The sequence below is a fragment of the Maylandia zebra genome, unplaced genomic scaffold (genome assembly GCF_041146795.1).
Source record: "Maylandia zebra isolate NMK-2024a unplaced genomic scaffold, Mzebra_GT3a scaffold11, whole genome shotgun sequence".
NCBI classification, from domain to species: domain Eukaryota; kingdom Metazoa; phylum Chordata; class Actinopteri; order Cichliformes; family Cichlidae; genus Maylandia; species Maylandia zebra.
The window spans coordinates 9,663,632-9,675,855 of NW_027490041.1; the positions used below are offsets into that span (position 1 = coordinate 9,663,632).

The following is a 12,224-nucleotide window of genomic DNA, read 5'->3' on the forward strand; positions in this document are numbered from 1 at the left end:
ATTAACGTAGTTGTATTTGTTTTAGTTTAAGTGCTCTTTGTTTAGATGAACTGCAGGACTTCCTCACCGTGTTATCTAGGATGAACCATCTAGGGTGAGGGGGAGGCTACCCTCTTCCTGACCAAGGATGTTTGACCCTTTGATCAGCAGTCCCCACACACACACACACACACACACACACACACACACACACACACACAGGCAAGGTACTCTTTGTTTGTATGTAGACGTCGTATGTTAATGAACCTATGCATATTCATGTAACCTCAATAAAAGGACAGTGTATGGGAGAACGGACGAGAGCTACTGGGGTCAAGCGAAGGAACGGTGCCTGTCCGGTTCTCTCCCGTGCACGAGTACCATGAAGAAGTTTGCCTACTTGTGTCTTGCTTGCAGTGTAATTATATTGTCTTAACGTTCCAGCGAATAGGTTTATGCTACAAACCTATCATTAACAGATCCAGCAGCTACACAGTGACAGCATCATATACGCCTTGAAGACTGTAAGCATCTCCAATAATGAGTCTGTTAGACATTATTTAGAACTAACAAATTCTGAAGCAAGTCTCCAGCTCTCCTGCAGTCTCTGTGTTTGGTGGAGAAGTATAGCTAGAAGCATATGTTGAAGTATAAGGTACAGTATGGATTTTCTTTGGATTTCTCAGTAAAAAAGCACTTTGCATTATACTTTCCTAAAAACTGGAAGTTTGTCAGATTGACTGAAAATGTGAGAAGAGTTATCTTACCATGTCGAGCACACAGGAGAAGGGACTTCGCCTGGGAAGCTGAGTCGAATACAACTTTAAAGGCCTGGGATATCTTCTCATTAAAGAACCCAAAACAAAAGGATTAGGGAAGATTTCTTCTGGAGAAAAGGGGATGTTGTTGATTTTGCCCAGAAACAACATGCTGTGAAGGATCTGTTGAGTGAAAACATATTTGCTTATTGTTAGTAGTGATAAACAGGACTGTCTTAAAAGTGTCAAAGGTAACACACCTCATCCACCAAGTGTTGACTTCCCGGAGTCATGTAAGAGCCCCGAACCATCCTCTTGGTAATCTTGTAGGCATTAGTTTTGAACCTCCTTTGAGAAATTGTTGTCTTCTAAAATGATAATGATCGAGCAGTTAGGGATTTAAAAACACAGGAGATCTGATAACTTTGGCTACAGCAGAGTCTGCAGACATACCTATTTTGCTCTTGGTCGGCCTATTTTAAACATGAGAGAAAACATAGTTAGTGAAATGTTGATAACATACAATGACTATCATTGGTGGCTGAAAAGATGCCAGGTAACAAGTGAAAAGCTGCTACTTACCATCGCCACAGTCTAAGAATGAAACAGGAAACACTGAGCGAGTTGCCTCCATCTTAAAGCTGTTGATCATGTGATTTAAAGGAAAGCCACACCCAGCTCTTTCCTGGAATTTTACTCGACTGTAGAAAACTGCTCCATTTGCCCCGCCCACCCATGATCTTTAATATCTGCCAAAAACAACCTTTTGGTTGTCAGTAACCAGCCGATCGTTTGCGCGATTAAAAAATGACTTTGTGCGGCGGCGTTCCCACCGCGAGCAGAACTCCGGCTCAAAAACCGCTGTTTTTGAACACTTTTATTTACTTAAGCACTTTAATGGGCTTACTTTGAAACAAAGTGCGATTGAATGATTATTGTTATGTGTTGCCTTGAATTCGGCTATGCTGTCTGTTAGACAGCTGTTTTCCTTTATTGTTGTTTTTGTATTGTTTGTAGCGAACGCTACTGGAATGTATAGATTAAGCTACGTAGCCAAGATAATTAATAATTTAACTGTTGTACATTGGTTGATGATGATTTGCATTGTTACATAGGCTTGCAGAAAAATATATTTGTTTACCGGTAAACTGAATCGAACTTGATGTGCTAATGGACGTTTTTCTGACCTACAGGTCAGGTTTTGTTCCCTCCCTTTGAATTAATCTTCTTCATATTGAAGTGGCGAGCCGGTAGGACCATTCTTTGTTTCCCTCTTTCCCCCACTTAGCCGTCTTTGGATTACGGACATATTTCCCCATTTGTATGAAGCTGGACTCTAAGGAGGAATACCTTAAAAGTGAACTTTAAAAAGAAGAGGACCAAAAAGGACTTTTGCACAGAAAGATCACAGCATTGATTTATTATTTAATTGTGGGCATTTATGTTGTGTGTTGTGTTAATTATTTTGTTCCATTTCCCCTTTCCTCCATTTATTCAATATATTTTTGGTACAAGATATTGCAGTCTTTGGTCTCATCATTCACACCATCTAGGCTCCATAAAGAACTATTTCTTCTGCGCATCAGTCAGTAAACTCATCCATTGAAATAAACTAGTCCTTAAATAACTTTGAGTTACACAGTGGCAAATGTAATAGAGAAAGACACAGGGCCACCTGAAATCTGTCGTCCTATCTGATTCAAAACCAACATGTAGGAGAATCTGGAATCTTTGATTTTGAGTTAAAAATAAAATATGGGTAAAATGCAGAAATGTTTTTACTAACATGTACTAACAGAGACTTGGAGGAGAGAGACCTAATGTTTAATAATCCACATTTCACTGTTTTACTCTTTGGTTCAGATGTGGATACTGTATTGTTCTTTCTTTGTGACTGTTTATGTTTAAGTTGTTTGTTGCTGGTTTTTAGTTTGTTTTTTGTCTGTTTGGAAGCTGACACAGTCTCTATGGAGATGGGTTTTTGGGGGGTAGCAGGAGGAGAGAAGCTGCAGAGAGGCGTGTAAGACTGCAACTCTGCTTCCTGGTCCCAACTCTGGATAGTCATATTTTGGGGGGTTTAATAAACTACTACTGCATGATGTAAAGCTGAAGTATTACACAGCTTTATGAACCTCCTGTTATCCTGGTAGACGAGTACAGCAATAAATCTTTTACTTGAACATCTTCTGGCTCCAATAAGCTTTGAAATGTGACCATGAAGTCAGAGACACACTGACTGAAACCCACAGCTGTGACTGTGGATCACATCCACACACAGTGTAGCTGCTGTCTCTGTGTGAGGTCTGTGTATATATGTACATATTTATGCTTATATTCATATTCTCTTATTCCCCTTTATTTGATATCCTAATTCTGTGCTGTGTAAAAGTTTGTCGGTGTTCTGCTGCTACAAACTGGATTTCCTGGAGGATAAACATGAGGGATTCATAAAGTTCTATCTCTCTGTTAAAATCCCCCAAAATCAATGAAATGTGAATTTCAGGCAGACGTGTTTTTAAAAGAGTCTCTTTAATGGAAAAATGTGTTTTTAAAACCAGCCAATAGGAGCGTCTGTGGATATCAGCTGAGGCTGAACGCAGGAACACCATCACATATAAATACACAGAATTAAATCACTAGATAAAAGACGTCATTAAATAAGGATCAAATCAACATGTCAGAGGTCAAAGGTCAGTCAGAAGAGGTGTGGTTAAACACTGGCAGTGCAGCGACCTAATGCAGTTTGGTTACCGCCACGGGAAAAGCCCCGCCCCCTCTGAGCCTCCGCTGTGTCCTCAGCACATCCAGGAGCAGCAGGTCAGAGGGGGCGGGGCCATGTCAGGACTTATTTTAAGTAAAATTTAAAGTGGAGCGACGGCAGGAGTCACACAGCAGTAACCAGCTCTGTCTGCCAGGGTCAAAGGTCAAACAAGTCCTGCAGCTGACCCACACACAGACTTACACTGATCCACAGAGAGTGATGAATCCACACATCACTCGGCTGGAGGAAGCTGGGTTTCCACACCGTCCAATCAGAAACCAGTGTTGACGCTGAGACCCGTCTCTGTAACAGGAAGTCCATGAACAGGCAGACCCTCTGCAGCAGGCTGACCTGTGACCTCTGAGACAGAGGGAGGAGTTTGTGTCAGCAGGGGGCGCTGCAGCATCGCCTGAGAGCTTTAAGAACAACAGCAATAAACAGGAAGTGAAAGTCACACTTCTGTTGGTGTGCGTTATCAGCAGACCCCACCCTCTGCAGGAAGCTGAGATAAGAAGCAGCCAATCACAGAGCAGAGAGCGTGTGACTTCCTGTTCCTGCTGTTACTGTGACAACAGCTCCTGGCACAGAGAGCAGCTTTCTAAAGAGGAAAGATGCTGCTGTCACCCCCGGGTGTCATGTGACCCGCCTGATGTACCGATTTAAGACTGTAAGAACAATAATAACAACATGTTTTAGTCAGGTGATCCATGCAGAGCAGATCCATGTGACCAAACACAGCTGGATCACATGTTTCCTCTCCTGGAAACAGAAAGCCTTCATGTATAAAGGCTCATGTACCCACTGAGCCCTGCTCTCAGATCTGTGAGGCTTTAACAAACAACAGTTTAAAGTCATGTTTAGCATCTTCTGTCAGTGTGGAAGGTCACACACTTTCCTGAGTGTTGAACCCTGAACTACTAGCTGTTCATGTCAGCCTGGACATAAATACAGACCTGCCTGCTGTCATAGACCCCAGCACTCACATGTTACTTATAAGTGACTCATATGTATGCATGTATATATTGTGTATATTGTGCTATTTCTTACTTAGTGTGTTGTGTCTTTGTTCCTGTTTGTGCTGCAGCACTGTAACCTAAATAATTTCCCCTGGGATCAAAAAAGTATTCTGATTGTGATTAAATGAAAGCAGTCAGAGCAGAGGACGGTGATGTAAGGAATGGGATTTTAATCAGCCAGTCTCCTTTAACTCTCAGCATCACAAAGTAATGTGGTAACATCTGGACTGATGTGTTTACTGTCAGCTAGTTTAAATGCTGTAGGCTGCAGCCGTTGCTCTAACACTATAACTGTAACAGGGCTCAGTGCTGCTTCTAACAGTCTGAGCTGCTTCAGGCTTTATTTGTGAGGAGCACAGCAGCTTACAAACACATGGCTGGGCCTGGACCCAAAGGAGTGTTTGTTAAAGCCTGCAGTGAATCCAGCAGCAGAATGATGGAAATGCAACACAGCAATGATGAAGAGGAGCAGCATTAAAGCCAAAGTCCAGTTCATACAGTTAGGTCCATAAATCAAATAAGGGAAAATAAAATGTTGTTGGATGCACCTGTCTGCACCCTTAATGCTCTCTGGTCGCTATGGTAACGCGTAAACATTTCTTTCAAAATAAGACACACGACTACAACACGGGAAAAGACCCAGGGAAACGAAGTTAACGATAAAAACCCTGAAAACCATTGTTGGATTTATATTTTATCATTGTCATTGTTATTGGGGAATATCTAACCATATATGCTCAGAGGTGTAGAACCAATTGTGTAATGATAGTAGTCTTTAAAGACTTTGTGTGACTCCAGAGTGTTCTGGCATTCACACCCACGTCCTGGGATCATGGGAGAGGTGCTACCTTCTTATTGTTTTGTGGTAGGATGTCTGTTTTAGTCTAAGTGCCTTTTGTTTAGATGAACTGCTGGACTTCCAGACCAGCAGGTTTAGGGAAGTCGTTTATGGGGTCACACTCTGACTCCACACACACACACACACACCTACATAACATACAGACTGGTACCTTTGTTCACGTGTATGTTAATGAACCTATGTATGTTCATGTAACCTCAATAAAAGAACAGTGTTACGAGGGAACGGACGAGAGCGACTGTGGTCAAGCGAAGGAACGGCATTGGTCCAGTTCTCTCCCGTGCACGAGAAACATAAAGAACTACTCGTGTCTTGGGTGAACCCATTGTGAGATCTAGCCCCACGCTATCATGTGATTTCCTGTGATCAAATGTCCCAGGATGTGAGTGGGCGTTAAGACGTCCATGTCCCTCTTCAAGCAACTTAAAGAAGTCCAGACGCTTTTCTTTCCAAGCTCCTTCAACAACATCATTCATAGAACAACTTCCAGCTTCTTTTGCTCGGCTACAGTTTGGATGGATTTGCATTTAAACATACAACAAGACTAAAATGGTTAGGGTCAGGAGGTCAAAGGTCAGAGCTCCTGTGGGTCTGAGGGCGGCCTCACGCTGGAGAAGGATGAAGGAGTCTGACCTGAGCCAGTGTTTGACATGAACACATCAGCACTGCTGTCAGTGAGCCTAACGACAGCCGTTAGCATCATTTCAGTGTTTCAGTCATAAAAACACTTCCTGTCTCTGTGGTGGTTACAGTGACATCATGCAGTTTGTGCTTTGACCTCCAGAGGGCGACAAATCAGCACAGACAGAGAGCTCCATTCAAACTTTGCTGCCATCAGGAATAATTCTTCAAATATAATCATCAGTGTTTGAGCAGTTATGATATCAGGGACAATCTAGACATGTGTGACAATACTGAACATGTCACATGACACACCTCAAACATCATGTGATCCACTCTCAGTCTGCACTTTCATTCATGACTTCAACAGGTTGAAATGAGCTTTGAAGAAACATTCAGTGAAATAAATCTTTCATGGATTCATGTGAGCAGCAGATGAACTTTGTACCAACAACATCTTCAATAACAGAGTCTGAATGAAGCTCAGGTGTTGATGCTGCTCCCTGATTGGACGCTTGCTTTCAGCTCTGCTCTCAGTCTTTACTGCACAGGTGAAGGTAGAAAGTGTGACTGGATCTATAGACTGGAAACAGAGAAACATGCTGAACATTTGAAGCTTTGCAGCAGAAATGTTCATGTTACAAATACAGCAGAGCTGATCTGGGATCAGTGTGTTCACACCTGCAGCTACAACAAGGTTTCATGTCTCCACACGTCAGCATGTGAACTTTACTCTGACTCAGTCTGAGCAGTCAGACGGCATATTTTTAAAGTTAACACATCAGCACACACAGAGCTGAGCCCCTCCCACCTGTGCTGAGTTTCAGGTGGAGTCCCGCCTCCTTCCAGGAAGCAGCTCACCTGTGTGTCCGTGTTTAGTGTCCAGGTGTGGAGTGGAGCTTGTTGTTGGTGTGTGAAGAAACTGTAAGTTTGCTTTGTTTCCTCCTTTAACAGTTTGTCTTTAGGAACTTTACTGTTTGTTCAGCTCGTGTTTGATTTCTTCACACAACAAACTGTGTGTGTTTGTATTTCCGGTCTCTCCATTAAAGTCAGTGTGTAATGTTTCCTGGCTAACATCAGCTGTGTGCAGCTTAGTTCAGCACAAATCTGCCGCTCCATAGTTCACGGTAACGGACTCACAGCTGGACCAACGAGGCCGAGTGTGTCCGCCACTCTGAGCTACGTTCGTGTTTGTGTACTTGTAGTTTGTACTTTGAGTTCACTCAGAGCCCACAGAGGACGCAGCGTACGTGATGACGTCACAGCCCTTTACCTCCTTTACTCTCACTGTGATTAATATTTACACACGAGACACCTGCAGAGCTCTGACGCTGAGCTAGCACACAGCATGCTAACGCTAAGCTAACGCTAAGCTAACACTAAGCTAACACTAAGAGTTCTTACAGACACGAGTTAAAAAGCTGCTTTTAGTGTGAGTCCAGGACTGAGAGCAGCAGCAGAGCTGATGGATGATGAATTACTGGATGGAAGAAGCTTCTCATTAGCAGTGAATCAGTGTGTGTCAGTGAATGCATTGTGTGTGCTTCAGGCTCCATCTAGTGGACTGATAGCAGAGCAGCTGATGGCAGCTTCCTCTGCCTCACACTGCTGTCTGACTGCATCCAGCTGACACTGAGATGAAGCAGGAAAGAAGCAGCTGATATTTGGACAGCACACATGATGAAAGGAGGATTTCAGCTGATGTGCACATGAATGATTTGTGTTTCCTCTGCAGGTAGAAAGTGTGTGTGAGCTGAATTGAGCAGCATGGATCAGTGTGAGGACAGAGAGGAGGGAGTCCCTCCCTCTAAAAGCACTCTGTGTGGGGAACATGAGAGCCAGACCAAAGCTCAGAGGTGAGATGACCATCTCTAACTGTCCATGACTCTTCTCCATGTCACAGCTCAGCACTCACATCACTGCTGCATCATTATTCACAGGAACCAGCCTGGACCTCCACCCAGCTCTGTGTCCTTACAGAGTGACTGGTCTAAAGGTCGCTTCATTAATTTTAAAGTCCAGCCTGTGTCTGCTGCAGAGAGGTGAGCTGTTAGCAACATGAACTCTTTGATTAAACTGCTCGATGTTGTTGGATATAAACTACAAACACGTCGTTCCCTCAGTCCCATTTAAACTGTCTTTTAAAACAAGCCTTTGGTTTCTAAACAACTGAAAACCCACTTCAGCAAACAGGAAGTGATCAGAGCGTCCGTCCACTTCCTGTCAGGCCCTGCAAACATTTCATATTGAAGAAAAGTAGTTGACATCTCACATTTTTACTCCACCACATTCAACCATTGTGACATTTTACAGCATGAAACTCTTGTCACATGACTCCTGTTATGTTATAGAGTCATGTGACCACCAGGGAGGGATTTGTATGGATGAAACTCATTCAAATCAATCTGATTCATCAATGGAAACATTTTTGGTGTAAATGCAGCAACACTGAAAACGCTGAAGATAAAAACACAACAGATGAAATATGAACAAATCGAGGCTTTGAATACACGTGTGTGTGTTTGAGACACAGAGATAAATGGATTGTGTGTCTGTCCTATTGCTGCGTGAGGGTTTTATTGTAGATTTTGTGCGTGTACACTTTTGACCACGAAGGTGTTGAAAGGGCGTAAAACAGTTGGAGGCACCAGAGTGAACACTAGTGCTGTCAGTAGATTAAAACATGACTAATTAATGACACAATCTTCTGTCATTAATCCTGATTAATCACAATTACTTGATCAATAGCTGCAGTTACATTTTTCCAACTTTATATTTAAACCTGTAACAGACGTTTACACCATATAATGAAGTCAATGCAGAATAAACACAAAGAATGTTAAACGCTTCAATTCAAAGAGACTTTGAATAGTTTTCAGTCTTTAACTCAGCTTCTCTGCTGTAAATACAACTTTGTAACAAACATATATACTAAAAGCTAAGTGTGCACTAATATATAATAATATATAATCTATATTACTGCTGTTAATGAAAATGTTTAATCAGACTCATCACAGGGTTACTGTGGATTCATTTGGATTAATCACCATTAAACATCATTTTTAATGTAAACGAATCAAATTTCATTTCATGAGCAAACAGACTCGAGAGAAAAGGGCAAATTTACACACTTAACATGTTTATTGAACATGTAAACATTGATTAACCTCCTGAATGAGCCGACCCCCCCAGGGACAGTCCTGCATGCTAATGATGGGCTCTGCTCTGTACCTGCAGGATTCTGTCAGCCACAAACTCCTCAGCTGATCCTGAATCTGAGCCCATCTGTCAAACAATCATTTTCTTCACAGGTCTGTGGAGGTGGCACTGATCCTGCAGCAGTCTAACACTCTCTGTCACTCTTCTTCAAGTCTTTGACACGAGGAACCAAAACTATGTTATTAACAACACTAACAGGTCTGCAGTTTGTCCACTTGGCAGTTGTGTCATCAGTGCTTTGCATCGTTGTGATATTTTAAGCTGGAAGTGCTTCGGTGAAAAGAAAATTCCTTCTGTCACGATGTGCAGAATCCTTCATGTTGGTCGGCTGGTCCGTCTTGTTATTTTTTTAATACTCAAACTTTCTATCGAGAGGTCAGTGTGTGTTTGTCATCTTCCATATTGAGCTGATTGGTTCAGCTGCCGTCACTAACAGATGTGCTGCACATCTGCACATGTGTTGAAGTGCGTTGATAGAAACATTTCAGGGATTTTGAGTCATTCTGCTCTCCAGATGTGTCGTGTTAAAGGTTTTTATCATGTTAATCATGATAACAGATGAACCCCTAACCCTAACCCTACATGTTAATTTTGACAGCAGTGGTAAATCCTTTTTAATGTTCTTCTGTCAGATCATTGATTAGACTCGACTCCAAATACGAGACTCGGAAAACTCAAATGAAAACTCAAATCAAAGCAATGAGAAAAGGACTTCTTGTGTTAGAATGAAAACATATGGAAGTGGTCAGGTTTCAAACACTCGATGAATCTACTGCACAGTTACATTCAGGGACCTTTGGCCTCCTGAGAGCATTAGTTGATGGTTCATCACAGTTTTCTCAAAGTTTCCTCTGAGCTTCTGCAACATCATCACTTCCATCACTGATGAAAGAAAGTTCATAGAAAACAGAAAATATATCTTCAGAATCTGAGAGTCTAAAACTTGACAGACTTGATTCAGATGAAGTTATTTGAGCAGAAACTCCTGGATCTTTATCCTGTGTTGATCTAATCCTTCATGGTTCTTCCACAGAGTGGACCAGCAGAGCTCAGAGGTTCCCAGTGGTCAGTCTGCCCAGCAGCATCAAACACAGCTGGACGCCATATTTATGGTCTGTACATGTACAACAACTACTTTATTATTAATAATAATGCATTTATTTATAGGTCCCTTTCAGAACACCAAGGACTCTGTCGACTAAATGACCAAAAGAAAACAAACTTTGAAATCAGACGGTGCAAATGTGATCACAGGGAAACGTTTTAAACATCGAGGCTTTAAACAAAAACCAAAGTGACACAGTTTGTAGTCGAGATCAGTGGGAATGAAGCTGAATAACTGTTTCTTCAATAACTTTGAGCTCTTAAAAAACAAAAACTAGCTGAAAGTCTGGCTGCTCTTATGAAAAGTACAGAGAAATTATGGGTCGCTCAACACTTGTGCACAATATAGGAGTTTAAATAAATCTGAAGAATAACTCAAAGTCCTACAATCATACTGATAAAATCATCTACAGCTAACTATCCAAGTGGATTTGTTTAAGACAGCTCCATCTGCTGGTGGCCCTCTGCAGGTGCATGAAAGGGGCGTGTTTATATTGAAAGTAGTAGAGAAAGTAAACCCCACGGGAAGGAGGAGGACTCTCAGCAGCTTCCAGCTCATATTCAGACATTTGACTTCTCACTGAAAGCAGCAAGTTTGAGTGTCTGTACCTTAGTTAGAAGAGATAACATGTCAGTAGTAATTAGAGTTGATTGAGCAATGCTGTCCTTGTAATGTAGTTTATTATTTTTATGGACAAGTCCAGTTTTTCTGTAGAGCCTCTCAAGTTGGTGACAGCAGCAGTGGAAGTTCACGTGTAAACCAGAGCAGCAAATCAGGTCCAAATGTGTTGTTCACAGTGAGTGGGATCATCAGTGTGCTGCTATGTTAACCTCCTGCAGCAGGATGTGTTTGGTCAGAGAATGGATAGATCACGAAGTCATTGTTGAGTTTAGGGAGACAGTAGACAGTTGGAGGAGGTTCAGCCAGTTGACACACAGTAGATAAAATAACTGAAGGCAGGAGCAGACACCTGTATGACTTTCCACCTCTCACATAGATTATTTCCCTGGGCAGCGCCACAGGGCTGGTAGATGTAAACAAAGCTGGAGGAGAGGATTTATTCATCTGAGAAAAGTCACAGAGTTGTGTCTTGATGCTCAATCATCCAGGTACGTAAATCCCAAAAAGCTTGATTCTGTTCATCTGGATGTTTTCAGTGGGAGAAACGTTTCATCATCATCAGGTGACTTCTTCAGTCTCAGCTGACTGCAGGTTTCAATCTCATAAACAGGACATTTGTATGACTGAAACCAGCCCACTGAAGGAACAATGGGCTGGGAGGTCAGTTCATTGATCATTGGTACGCATATTGTCAGGACCATTGATCAATGGTTGTTGATCAATGGTCATGAGTCCAGTTCACAGAGAGCTGGGGAATGGCTGCAATCACAGCATGTAAGATGGTGACAGTTGTACCCTTAGGCCCCTCCTCCATTCAGAGATGGTCTTTCCTTTTCACATAAATGGCCTCCTTGACTCCGCCCTCAAACCAGCGTTCACATTTACTCAGGACCTTCTTGATGTGAAGTTCTTCTGCTTCGCTGGCTGCTGTGTCTGTGGGGATGGTGTTTGTTCTGTGTTGTAGCGCCCTGATGACGCCCAGTTTGTGCCCCAGTGGATGATGAGAGTCAAACCTTAAATACTGATCTGTATGCGTAAACAGAGTGAACCTTTAAGACCAGTTGTCTGTACGATCAACTCAGTCACCTGAAACATCTCCAAGTTTCTGGCTTTGATCATCAACCTGTTGGTAGTTCAGCTCTGAACACCAGTGAAATGTTTCTCCCACTGAAATCGCTGCATTCATATGAACAGAATCAACGCTTTGGGATCATGGAGTTGTGGACAAAGTCTCAGTTAATCAGATAAAGTCAAACCTATAATTGGTAAAGAGTTCGTGGATGAT

At 42.3% G+C, this 12,224-nt stretch overlaps 1 long non-coding RNA gene across 1 annotated transcript; it reads right to left on the bottom strand.

The window, feature by feature from the left end:
- Window positions 1-520: 520 nt before the first annotated feature.
- On the bottom strand, window positions 521-1,478 carry LOC112433785 (uncharacterized). Its single transcript, XR_003023692.2, has 3 exons — window positions 1,191-1,478; window positions 998-1,105; window positions 521-920 (listed from the first exon to the last, which is right to left on the bottom strand). It is a non-coding gene; the product is annotated as an uncharacterized LOC112433785 (long non-coding RNA).
- Window positions 1,479-12,224: the final 10,746 nt, after the last annotated feature.